Genomic DNA, 12,507 nt, shown 5'->3' with positions numbered 1-12,507 from the left:
TTCAATGTTATTACTGCAAAGACATTACTTACTTCAACCATTTTGACCTTTGGCTTTCGGTTGTCATATCTTACTATTGTCTATCTTTTTACCCTTTAATTTACCCTTTCTAATAATCTTTTTTCTACACTCCTTTCCAAGTCTCTTGCCCTTGTTTTTCCCTTTCTGGTGGCAGTATTCCCTTTAGTATCTCTTGTAATTCTGGTCTTTTAGTAACATATTCTATCAGTTTTTGTTTGCCTGTGAAGACTTTGAACCCCTCTTCATTTCTTTTTCTTTTTTTAAATCCCTTGAGGGGAAGTGCATCATTCCTGGAAGTACTACAATACCAGGTTGATGCATGGAGTGGATGGAGCAAGGCCCTTTTCCACCTCCCTGTTCCAAAAATCAATTTATGCTGTCCTCGCAGAGAGGACATATCATATATTAAACTGATAAGAACAGATACTACACTTGATCTTAGTCAAAAGGCTGAGAAATGATTCCCCATTTATTTTTGAAGGACAGCCTTGCTGGATACAGAATTCTTGGCTGGCAGTTTTTCTCTGCCAGTACCTTAAATACATCATACCCCCTACTTTTCTCCTCCATGGTTTCTGATGAGAGGTTGGCACTTAATCTTATTAAGTTTCTCTTGTATGCGATACTTTTCTCTTCTCTTGCTGCTTTCAGAATCTTGTCTTTATCTCTGATATTTGTCATTCTCAATAGTAGGTGTCTCAGGGATTTATTCTTTTTGGAGTGCATTGTCTTTCTTGGATAGTGATATTTATGTCTTTCATAAGGGTAGGGAAGTTTTCAGTCATTACTTCTTCAAATATTCTCTCTGCCTCTCTTCTGTTTTCTTCCCCTTCTGGGATACTACTAATGTGTATGTTTTGGTGTTTTGCATTGTCATTCAATTCCCTGAGACTCCGTTCCATTTTTCCCATTTGCTTCTTTCTGTTCTCCTGCCCAGTTTAGATGTTTTGTCTTCAAAATCACTAATTCTTTCTTTAAGCAATTTAAATCTGCTCTTATGTGCCTCTAATGTATTTTTAATCTCATCCATCATGTCTTTCATTCCCATAATGTCTGTTACTTTTCTTTGTAGACTTTAAAATTGTTCTTTATGCTCACCCAGTGTCTTCTTAATACCTTTTATGTCTTTAGGTGTATTTTCTTTCAATTCTTTAAATGGATTTAGGAGAGTTGCGTGACTTTCATTGATTAATTGTCTTAAGTCCTGTATCTCTTCAGGATATTGGGTTTGTTCCTTTGACTGGGTGATCTCTTCTTGTTTCCTAGGATGGCTTGTAATTCTTTGCTGATGTCTAGGCATCTGAATATGTTGGTGAATTTACTCAGATAGCCAAATCCTCTCTCTTGCCTAGTTTATTATTTTTTCACAGCTTTTCTTTGATATTTGGTTCAACTCATCCTAGGTCTTTAAATTTGCCCAGGTTAAGTTATCAAAATCATAACATCAGGGACTAATAGGGCACAAATTTTCTCCCAGAAGTTAGAGGACAGACCCAAGAGCAGTTTTTGTCCATGCAATTTCCAGACCAGCCAGCAGATGGTGCTCATTGGTACACCTTTCCAGGGAGTTGTATCTTTCTCTGTTTTCCTTTGTTTTGGTTTGGCCAATCTGAGATTCAAAGCAGGATCCATTGTCAGAATTGACTGAAGAAAAGCCCTTGACTCTGTTCCCATTTCCCATGTAACAGCTGACAGGGAGGAAAACATCTGCTCCCATCTCAGTCAGCTGCAATAAGCTGCAATAAGTCAGCTGCAATATCTTGTGGATAGAGGAGGGGAGCCCTTCCCTGCTGCTGGGAGGTTTGTTATTTCAGGTTCTTCTTCTTTCTGCCCTTCACCCTCTTGGGAGTTGTGAAGCACTGTCCTGGTCTGCTGACCCCCAAAACAGGTCCCTCAGGTAGCTTTTGGCTCTTTTTCTGTTGTTTTTGTGAGACAGCTGAGCCTTGCCTACCAAATCCAATGCCGTCTTCCCACAATCCCCCCAATTGGCTTTGAGAAACTTACCCAGTCCATGTTGATGGGACAAAACAGTCTCTTCAACAAATGGTGCTGGGAGAACTGGATATCTATAACCAAAAGAATGAATGAGGATCCCTATCTCACTCCCTATATAAGAATCAACTCAAAATAGATCAAAGACTTAACTATAAAAGCCAGGATCATAAAACTACTTGAAGAAAATGTAGGGAAATATCCTAAAGACCTTGTGGTAGGTGGTGGAACTTAAACCCAAAGCACATGCAACAACAATAAAAAATAGATAAATGTGACCTTCTCAAAATTCCATTTTTTTGCACCCCATAGGACTTTGTCAAAAGGATGAAAAGGCAGCTGACTCAATGGAAGAAAATATTTGGAAATTATATGTCTGTTAAGGGTTTAATATCCAAGATATATAAAGTGATGTTACAATTCAATAATAAAAAGACAAATGACATAATTAAAAAATGAACAAAAGGGAAGTGGATGTGTCATAGGCAGTTTAGCACCTGCTTCCCACAAGAGAGGTCCCGGGTTTGATTCCCAGTGCCTCCCCCCAAAAAAACAAACAAACAAGTAGCAGACAATGAGCCAAACAAAACCAACAACAAGCAGACAATGAGCAAAAGACAAGAAGCAGACAAGGAGCAAAAGCAAACAAGCAGGGAGCAGATGTGGTTGAAGCAGTTATGTGCCTGCCTCACACACGTGAGGTCCTAGTGCCTCCCAAAGAAAAACAAAACAAAACAACAGACAATGAGCAAAAACAATGAGCAAAACAAAACAAACAAGCAAAAAAAAGAGTGGTCAAAAGATTTGAATAGACATTTGTCCAAAGAAGAAATACAAACAGCAGAAAAACACATGAAAAATGTTCAACATCACTAGCCATTAGGGAATGCAAACCAAAACTACAATGAGATATCATTTCACACCTATTAGAATCACCACTATTAAAAATACAGAGAACTGCAAGTGTAGGAGAGGGTGTGGAGAGATAGGAACACTTATTTACTATTGGTGGGAATGTAGAATAGTAAAGCCACTGTGAAGGATAATTTGTCAGTTCCTAAAGAAGTTCAGTTAGATTTCCCATGTGACCTGGCAATACCACTACTGGGTACATACATACAGGAACTGAGAGCAGTGACATGAATAGACATCTGCACATTGATGTTCATGCAGCATTATTAAAGATTGCCAAAAGATGGAAACAACCCAGGTGTCCATCAACCAATGAATGGATATACAAACTGTGGTGTATACACATGATGGAATATTATGGAGCTATAAGAAGAAATGAAATCGTAAAGCATATGACAAGATGGATGAAACTGGAGGACATTATGTTGAATGAAGCAAGCCAGACACGTGGACAAATACTTATGATTGCACTACTATGAACTAAATATATTGTGTAATCTCATGGAGTTAATAATTTGAATATGATCACTAGAAAATAGAATGAGTTAGAGAATAGAAAGCTGAGGGTTAACTTGTGCAGAATTGGTGAAAAGGAAGTGTGTTAATCTTTTGAAATGAATAGAAAAGGTGAAAGCCCAACATAATATTTGCAGCTAGCAGCACTATTAAGTAGGTATGAAAATAATTTGAAGAGAAAAGTTTAAGGTCATATATATTACTAAAAGGAAAGCTAAAAAAAAAATAACATGGAACTGTATAGCATAAAACTGCATGTGAAATATGAGTGTGGATAAAACTGCTTATGTAAGACCATATTTCTTTGAAGCTGAACAAACGTATATTAATACTACAAAATGTTAATATCAGACAAGAAAACCCATTATGCTAAGTGAAAGAAACCAGCACAAAGTACTACATAGTGTATGATTCCATTTATATAAAATATAATTATAAATCAATTTATAAATATGAAATTAGATTAGTGATTATGTAGGGCTGGGGAAAGAATGCTTAGGGGTATGGAGTCTTTCTTTTTGGAATAATGAAATTGTTCTAAATTTTTTTTGTAGTGATGAATGCACTACATTGTAATTATACTAAAAGTCATTAATTATACACTTTGGATAGACTGTATGGTATGTGAATATATCTCAATAAAACTGCTTAATAAATTAATAAATTATTGTGCAAGAATAGCAAGAAATAGCTATGTAGAGCAGGGGAAACATATTGAGAGGTGAAGAATTTTGTTTGCTTACTTGTCTGTTTTATTATTATTGAAATACTGAAAAAGTTCTAATAATGATTGAAGTGATGAAAGCACAAATATGCGATTATACCAAATACCATTGATTGTACACTTTGGATGAATTGTATGCTTTATTAATATGTATCAATAAAATTGATTTGTTTTAAAAAATTGCAAAGTACCACCTCACAAAGCCCTTATTCCCTTCCCTTCCCTTCCCTTTATTTTCCTTCATAATACTCATCACAACCCAACACACTACGTATTTCTCTTGAGTATTCATTTATTTTCTGTCATCCCCAACTAGAATGAATGTAAACTCCATGAGAATAGGGATTTAAATTTTACTGTTTCATTGTCTCCTGAATCTTCAAGGCCTGGAAAATAGCAGCACTCAATAAATATTTATTGAAGAATGACTCTATTTAGCTCCTGCATGTTGGAAGTTCCATAAGTATCTATAGACAGGGAGATAGTGACAGACTCAAAGGCAAATAGCACTCAGCAATTGTCTCCAATTCCCAAAAGGTCTTCCCAAATCTACTTTTTTTTTTTTTTTATTAATGGAAAGTTTATCTAAAACGAAGGAGAAATTTCAAATCTTTAGTTTCTCTCACTTCAAGATTCTCTCAAAATTGAGCTTTCATGCTTTTTGCTTTCCTCAAAGTTTTACCTGAAATATTGAAACCTGCTGTTCAAAATGCAGAATTAGGAATTGAAGGCAAATCCCATTTGAGAGGAGAATATTTTCTGGCCCACTCACTGTTCTCTCTATTCTAAACCCCACCCACTTATCTTGACCCTTTTATCTTTACTCCATGCTTAGGACTCAGAAGAGACAAGCCACATTTGTGAGATATTTCAGTCAGGGCTACAACTCTTCAGGTTGTTTTTCAGTTTTCTGAAAGATAACTCAATTTCAGTTCTTAGTTTTGCCTTTTAACTATGATGTTATGATGCCAAAACGTAATAGTGGTTTAGAATATCAAAACCAGATAAGGGTAGGTAAATTAAAATGTAAAATAATATTCACCCCCAATCCACTGCAACAAGAGATAAGAATTCAGTTTGCGGGACTCTGTTTCCTACAACCGTTACTGTGTTACTAAGTAAGAATAAAGTTAAATTCGATTAGGTACAATTTTGCTCTTCATTCCTCTAAAAGCTGTCCCCACCCCTCAATATTCGCAGCAACTCTCCAATTCCTTGGTAAGTAGGGGTGGAGTTTATCTCACACCTCAGTTCCTCTAGCAAAATAAAGGTTCCTGCAGGACCATCGTGGGATCTGGCCTCCATTTTAGACACGAATTAACCCATCCAAATATCCTTTGGGAGGAACTCCCTTCTTTGTCCTCTCCGCCGCCAACCTTACCCTCAGTCGGGGTTTTCCTAATTTCAGATTTTCCTACCACTCATTCCTGAGTCGTGCATGACGATAGTTTTCACACTATGTTAAGCCTCGAGAGGACCTCAGGTGACGGCATTTTTGCTCCGAAAGCAATGTAATGAGTACGAACTCCAAAACCGGTATCCCCAGGCAGCCAGCAGTCGTGGGCCGCGGACCACGCGTGCGGGGAACCGGTGCAGAGTCCGGGCAGGCGGGGTGGAGGGGGCGCAGGGGGGGCGCCCAGGCCCTGCGCCCCTCCCACGGCTCCCCAGCGCTCCCGAGCCCGAGGCCGGCCGCTCCCTCCCGGCCCCAGCGCAGGTACCTGGAGGCGGCGGCGGCGGCGGCGGGGAGGGGGCGGTGCTGTGCCTCGTCACGCGGCGGGGTGGGAGAGCGGGCAGGTGACACCCCATCTGCCTCCTCCCCTTTTAGGCGGCGCGGTCGGCGTCCCGGGCAGCAGAGGCCGCAGTGAGCAGCTCGCGCTCGCGCTCGCGCCGCCGCCCGCCGCCGCCCTCTCTTCTGGTGCGCGCCCGGTGCCTTGGGCTCCGCTTCCAGGCGGGGTGAGTGGGGGGCTCCCTGACGACGAGCTGGGCCAAACTTTTCCCGGGCGCTGAGGAAAAGAGAAGGTGGGAGGGAGGGAAGCGCCATGGGGAAAGGCTCCGGGGAGTGGCTGGCTGGGGGAACTTGGGCGCGGCGCGCGGCGTGTGTGGCGTCGGGTGGAGGCGACTCGGGCAGAACGGCCAGGCCCACGCTGGGCTCTGGCGAGGCGCTTGGGATGTTCTGCCACCGCTCGGGCGTGGGGAGGGCGAAGGCCCTTCTGCGCTGGAGCGCGGGGACGCCGCGCTCACCTGCGCCTTCTCGGTTAACCCCGGCCCCCACGCCCGCCCGCCGCATCCCAGGGGGGCAGGTCCGGGCCCCGGCGAGCGCGCGGCGGAGCCAGGACGGCGGGTCCCCGGCGGCTCCTGGGATCCGAGCCGCTCGTGCGCGACGCGGCAAGCCCTGTTCCAGGCGGGAGAGGCGAAGGTGCCCGCCGGGTGGGACAAGGAGACCGAAGGAAGTACTCGACCTTGGCCGCCGAGGTCACTTTCCCAATCCCAGGATCTAGCAACGCTAGCCACTCCCCCAGAATTCCCGAGCCTTTTTTTTTTTTTTTTCCCTTTCTTTCTTCCTTGCCCTTTTGGGCGTTTTTGTGTCCTCGCGGCCGGAATGAACTCGGAGCGGTGCGCTTAGAGCGGGGCGCTGTCTCCGTGGTTTCCTGAGCAGCATCCTGCTCGGGTGTCTGCTGCTGGCTGGGGAGAAGAGGGATGAGTACTCAGCTGTAGAACAGGTTGTGCCAGAGATGCAAATGGGAAAGCCTATTGTTTTCTCTTCTAACGTATTGCTCCTTGGGAAATGGGCCTTTTCCCAAACCCTTTTCGGTCTGCTCTGATTCAAACTTACCGGATGCGGGGGGAGGGGGACGAGCGCTCTTTCGGGCTCCCTGGGGAACCCGGACTAGAAAGATGCGGTGTCTACCTTTGCCCAGCGCGGCGTGTGTTTGGGAAAACAAGGCCCACAGCAGCTAAGAACAGCTTTAGCGAGCGGAGTTCCCTGCCACTGGCTTTCCTCCCTCTTATGAGATTTCCCCTCGGAGAGCATTCCACTTAACCCTGAGTCCTCAGGTTGCTCTGTTTCACCCTTTGCTTTTCCTGCGTAACTACTGGAAAAGAGTCATCCATACTTCGATACTTTGTGGCTGCTGCTTCCTTCTTACCACACTCTCGCTTATTAATTTCCTTACTTTGTAGCTTCTGTGCCTACTACTGGCCAGAAATTGGTCTTCCCAAGGTCACTGGGACTCAAAAAAAAAAAAGTTTTCCCCAGTGACAGACATTAATCTAGTGCTTTCCTGTCTGCCAGGCACTAAATTCTCATATTAACCCTTTTAATCCTCACAGCGATCCTGTGAGATAGATAATATAATCTTCACTTGACAGATGAGGAAACAGGCCCAGAGAGATTAAACAACTTCCCTAAGGCCATACCCCTAGTGGGTAGCCAAAAGGCGATTCCAAACTAGTGGCTCTGGCTCCAGTGCTGGGTCTCTTCACCACTGTGTACCTTGCCTCACCCAGAGTTCCTTTCTTAGTCCTTATTTTCCTGAAGTCCTGTGCTGTTTTAAGTATCATTGACCAGTCTCTCAATCCCAGGTGCCTCTTTTCTCTTTTCCCTTCTTGGGTCGCTATGTACTGTCGTAGTTTAGACTCTTTTTTTTTTAAAGGTCTCATAGTACATTGTTACTTCAGCTATCATCTCTACTTACCTATTGTGTGGTTTCCATGTGTCTTCTACAGTTTTGGTGTAGCATCTGTCAGTGTACATTATGGAATTCCATTTGGACTTGCCCTTCTTTCCCCCAAATCACTTCTGTCAGGGAACCCACCGTAATCCTAGTCACCAAGTTTCAAAACTCAGTGGTCCTATCTCATGTTACCCTGTTCTCAATCATAAAATCTCTTTTGATCAACTTTTACATTCTCTTCCTTCTAGTTGTCATAGTGTCACACATTCCCCCTGAATCTTCTCTTCACTAGCCTTCTTCCTCCTCACCTCTGAACACTCATTTATCCCTTATCACATTGCTATTTTCTGCCGTTGGTTATCTTCCCTGATAAGTGTTTGCTTTCCACAAAAAGATTATATACAATTTAAGACAGTAAATCTTCAGGCCTACCACTCGTAGTTGCTTAATAAATGTTTGTAGAAGATGATACAATATGAATTAAGGTTCCAGAGATCAAGTGGGTTTGATGATAGTGGAAAACTTTTTGAAATTTCTAAGCCAGGTTTTAGATGATAAGGAGTTTGCATTGGTTGACTTGGGAATGTGGGAGGTTTTGTAGATACAGGAGAGAAAATCCTGTGCCAATTCTGTTGCTGCAGATAGGAACCCTGTTATCCTGGCTAAACATCACATGGGGAGAGGATCTAATCATGAATCCTATGCTTATTTTAATAAAACAGATTCAGTTGGAAGCCACAATAAGTTCAGAAAAAATTTGAAAAATATATTTAAAAGTGCATGAACGTAAACGAACAGCTTAACACAGAAGGTATTTTTAGCAGAATGACTGTCTTATTTGGACAGTAGGTTATAGTACTTGGATGAGGCTATAGTCAGGCTAAATAGGAAACTTTTCCCAAAATTTCTGTGTAAGGTGATGTGGGCCTGGACTAATTCCAAGAGGCACTGCCAAGAAAGAATTGGCTGTGCTTCAGAAGGTGTGAGGTGTGGAGAAAAGAAAAATGGAAGATGGTACCAAAATGGTGAGATTGGGGAGCCAAGAAGAGAGTAGTAAACTGATCCACTGAACACAATTATACCACAATGAGTATTTTTCCATTTTACCTTTGTGTCCCTTTTTTCCCCAGTGTACATTTCCTACATCATACTTCATGTGGAATTTTAGTATTCTGCATTTTAGAATACCATACAGTAGGCAATTTCCATTTTACCTAATTTTCAGAACCCATTGTTTATATTATATTCTACCAGTAATTATAATATAATTTACTTAGCTAATCTTCCATCATTGGACAGGTGTATTAGCAATAATTTACAAACAAGTTATACTAAAACATATCTTTGCAAGTATATCATTTTATAGATTAGAAGGTGATATGAAAATGTTCCAGAAGTGGAATTACTTTGTTAAGCAAATACGGCCATTTTTATGGTTCTTTATACTTATTTCTTATTTCTAAAAGCAATTTAAAATATAGGCAGGTTGTTGGGCCGACCTTTTCTTTCTATGAAGTAACAATTCAATAAGAACAGTATTGTTAAATTATTTTTGCATAATTGGGACTATATTAGACATTGAAATGCTCATAAAAAAAGAGCCTTCTCAAATTATTTCTAACTGAACTGAGGAAGATGTTTCCTAATTTTTAAAATAGTTTATACTTCTTGGTATGCTGATACAAATAACAGTTTTAGGAAAGGGAAGGATGCTTTTACCGAACACATAATTTGATCTCTTGTAAATATGGCAGCATGTTAAATTGAGAAATAACCTTGAATTTCAATAATACACATACATAACATGGATAAAAGCATGCCATAATAAATGTTTAGAGAGAAATACCTTATATTTCTATCACCCATTAAATTTTGACCATTCACAGACTGAAAAGGCTGAAAACTAATGCAAATTGGGCATTTTTAAAGATTGGTTTTCTGAAATATTGAAATTTCCAATTCATCTCCTTTTTTTTTTATTTTTAAGGAGGTACCAGGTATCAAGCCTAGGACCTTATATATGCAAAGCAGGTGCTCAACCACTGAGCTACACTCACTCCCTTAAATCAGTTTTTTTTTCTTTTAGGTTTTAAAACTTTTAATTTGCATATTAAACAATTATACATTCCAATAATTAAAATAATTTGAACGACAAAAAAAATGGCACTCTGATTAAATTGCATTTTACAGCCTGTAGGACACCTTGGACCAGCTTTTGCTTTTACTCTAGATTTCACTGTCATCCTTCACCAACATGCAAGTTCTTTTCCTTCCCTGCCAGCTGGACAGGCAGATGGGAGCGGCAGGTGTAACCTTCCTTGTCAGTAGTTTTTGATTCTTTGATGTGAAAAGGGGCAGCACAGTCATTTAAACTTAATCCAACCTCTTTGCATCTTACAAAGTTAACAGTTGAAAGAAGTAACATAAGAAGGCAATGCTTGTGGAATGTACAGTGCGTATTGGCGGCGCACGCCTCATTACGATTTGCCTGCTTGCTTCTCCTGTTCGATTGTTTCTTTGGAAGGCAGTGGATTTTTCTCTTGTGTTTCTGTCTTCTTCAATTTTGACTTATCAAATTTCTCAATCTCAGCCATACCGGGTTTGTCAGACGTGGTTGCAGAGGAAGCCGAGCGAGGCGCAAGCGAGGAGAGTCGAGTCCGTGTGGAGACTGCCGCCAAGTGCCCCCCTTAAATTAGTTTTACTGAAACATATTCACGAGCTATGCAATCCATCTAAAGTATACAGTCAATGGCTTTTGGTATAATCACAGAGTTGTGCATTCATTACTGCAATAAATAATAGAGCATTTTTATTACTCCAAAAAGAAAAGCCCTGGTAGTCACCGCTCAGAAGAAACTTGGTATTGTCATCACTTCAGATACTTGGAAAAACAGAGCAAGAATACCACAGAAAGGGGTAGAAGAAAGCTGAATGAAAATAAAGTGTTGACTTCAGAAAAAGCAAGATTTGACTCATGGAAAGAATAAGTTCTTCACTTGCAAACTTTGTAAAAGTTTTGTGCACCAAACAGATTCTTACTACTGTCAGAGCTGTGCCTACAAAAAGGGCATCCTTGCAATGTGTGGACAAAAGGTTTTGGATACCAAAAACTACAAGCATACATCTGCCTAGTTGTGTTAAAGTTTCTAGCTTTCTATATGATTTCACTTTCTGCTTTGAATTTTAAAGGCATAACATAGATGTTTATGTTAAAAATAGCATGTTTTAAGACAAATAAGTTTAAACCAGGGAAGTTGATTGGTATTGATTCTTTTGCTCTTAAGATCTGAGCAGAAAAAATATAACTAGTCTTCTGCCTTAGGTGGTTATTTTCCTTACAAGCATTTTATCAAAATGGAATAAGTAACAAATTTAATGAAAAAATTTCCCAGTTCTATATACACTCTTTGTTTAATGTTATTCATATAATTCTTATTTCCCCTCCCTCAGCTTTATTTATGGATACTGCATGGTGCAAAGATTATTGGTATTTTGCCCTGAACTTGGCATCTAGGGTTATTGGTTGGATAGTTCTTAGGATAAGCAGTCCCTTCATTAATTGCAGTTTTACAGGGTATTTAAATGTTTAAGACTTGTTGCTGAATGGTTCCTTAATAATTAGCCCATACTCAAATCAAAGACAATTGGATTAATGATTTTTAAAATATTTGTTCTTGAAACCAAAATGCTGGTTCCTTTCATATAAGAACAAGAACATAAATTAACCTGTGTCCAAATGTATACACTGTATTTCAGCACAACGCAAATTAACCTGTGTCCAAATGCTTACACTGTATTTCAGCACAATGCATATACATACATTACCTTGAATTCACTGTCATGAAATATAGAAAAATAGTGTTTGTCAATGGTAATATGTCATAAAAATGAATCACCATTCCTTGGGAAAGTTTCTTTGAAACAAAACCTAAACTTTTTGATCCACTCCCCACCAAACAAAAAGAAATAAGTAGAAATGACAAACAGCTTGACTCTCTTGACTTTTTTTATAACACTGACTGCTGAAAGACTATTTTGAAGTTTCCAAAATTATTTTTTTAAATGCTGCCTTAAGAGATTCAGGACTTCAGCTTTTGAGACCTGCAGTAGCCTGCAATGGAGAGCAAAAAAGTATTCTTTATTGCCCACTTCAGTGTGCATAAATATCTATCACTGGAAAATGTGTAGAGTAGGTGATGTCGAAGTTATAATTAGGGTGAGCTCCTGGGCAAAGGTGAACTGGAATTTTAATAATAAAATGTGAGATGATATGCATGCTTATTTTGTAAGTTCACAATTTATATAGTTATTGTTTATGGATGTTCATGTATGAATGATAAACTGAACCAGCATGCATTTTACAGGGGAAAAAAAGGTGGGCAATAAATATAATTGTTAACATTAAATATGTCAATCTTTTTTTAAGTTAAAAAAATATTAGGTTGAAGATATGCAGTCATTGTGCAGGTAAACAACAAGTGGATGTTGACAAGTACATATGGTTCATCCTAATACAAGAGAAGTGCTATTGACCCCTAACCAGCTGGCCCATTAAACTTGTGCTCCTCACTTCTCCTGTAAAGTGTACTGGTGATGCCCAGAGATGACAAACACTGGCTGCTCATAGCCTATTCCCTGCCCCAGTCACTGGGTTATTGGCTCAACAGC

General features: G+C 40.2%; 1 protein-coding gene and 1 non-coding gene across 3 annotated transcripts in view; one reads left to right on the top strand and one right to left on the bottom strand.

Moving 5' to 3' along the window:
- Nucleotides 1–295: 295 nt before the first annotated feature.
- On the bottom strand, nucleotides 296–483 carry LOC111764231 (U2 spliceosomal RNA). The gene has a single exon (XR_002796895.1). It is a non-coding gene; the product is annotated as a U2 spliceosomal RNA (small nuclear RNA).
- A 5,478-nt stretch (nucleotides 484–5,961) lies between these two features.
- Nucleotides 5,962–12,507, top strand: part of ELOVL7 (ELOVL fatty acid elongase 7) — a 102,346-nt gene continuing 95,800 nt past the window's right edge. Inside the window, exon 1 of one of the 2 annotated variants that reach the window (XM_004458845.2) lies at nucleotides 5,962–6,118. The gene's annotated coding sequence lies outside the window, so the exon portion shown is untranslated. The remainder of the gene's footprint in view (nucleotides 6,119–12,507) is intronic. The other variant, XM_004458846.2, reaches the window with a different exon arrangement.

This window comes from Dasypus novemcinctus, chromosome 2 (genome assembly GCF_030445035.2).
Source record: "Dasypus novemcinctus isolate mDasNov1 chromosome 2, mDasNov1.1.hap2, whole genome shotgun sequence".
Lineage (NCBI taxonomy): Eukaryota > Metazoa > Chordata > Mammalia > Cingulata > Dasypodidae > Dasypus > Dasypus novemcinctus.
The sequence above is the reverse complement of the archived record's forward strand: the minus strand, read 5'-3'. Positions and strand labels throughout refer to the sequence as shown.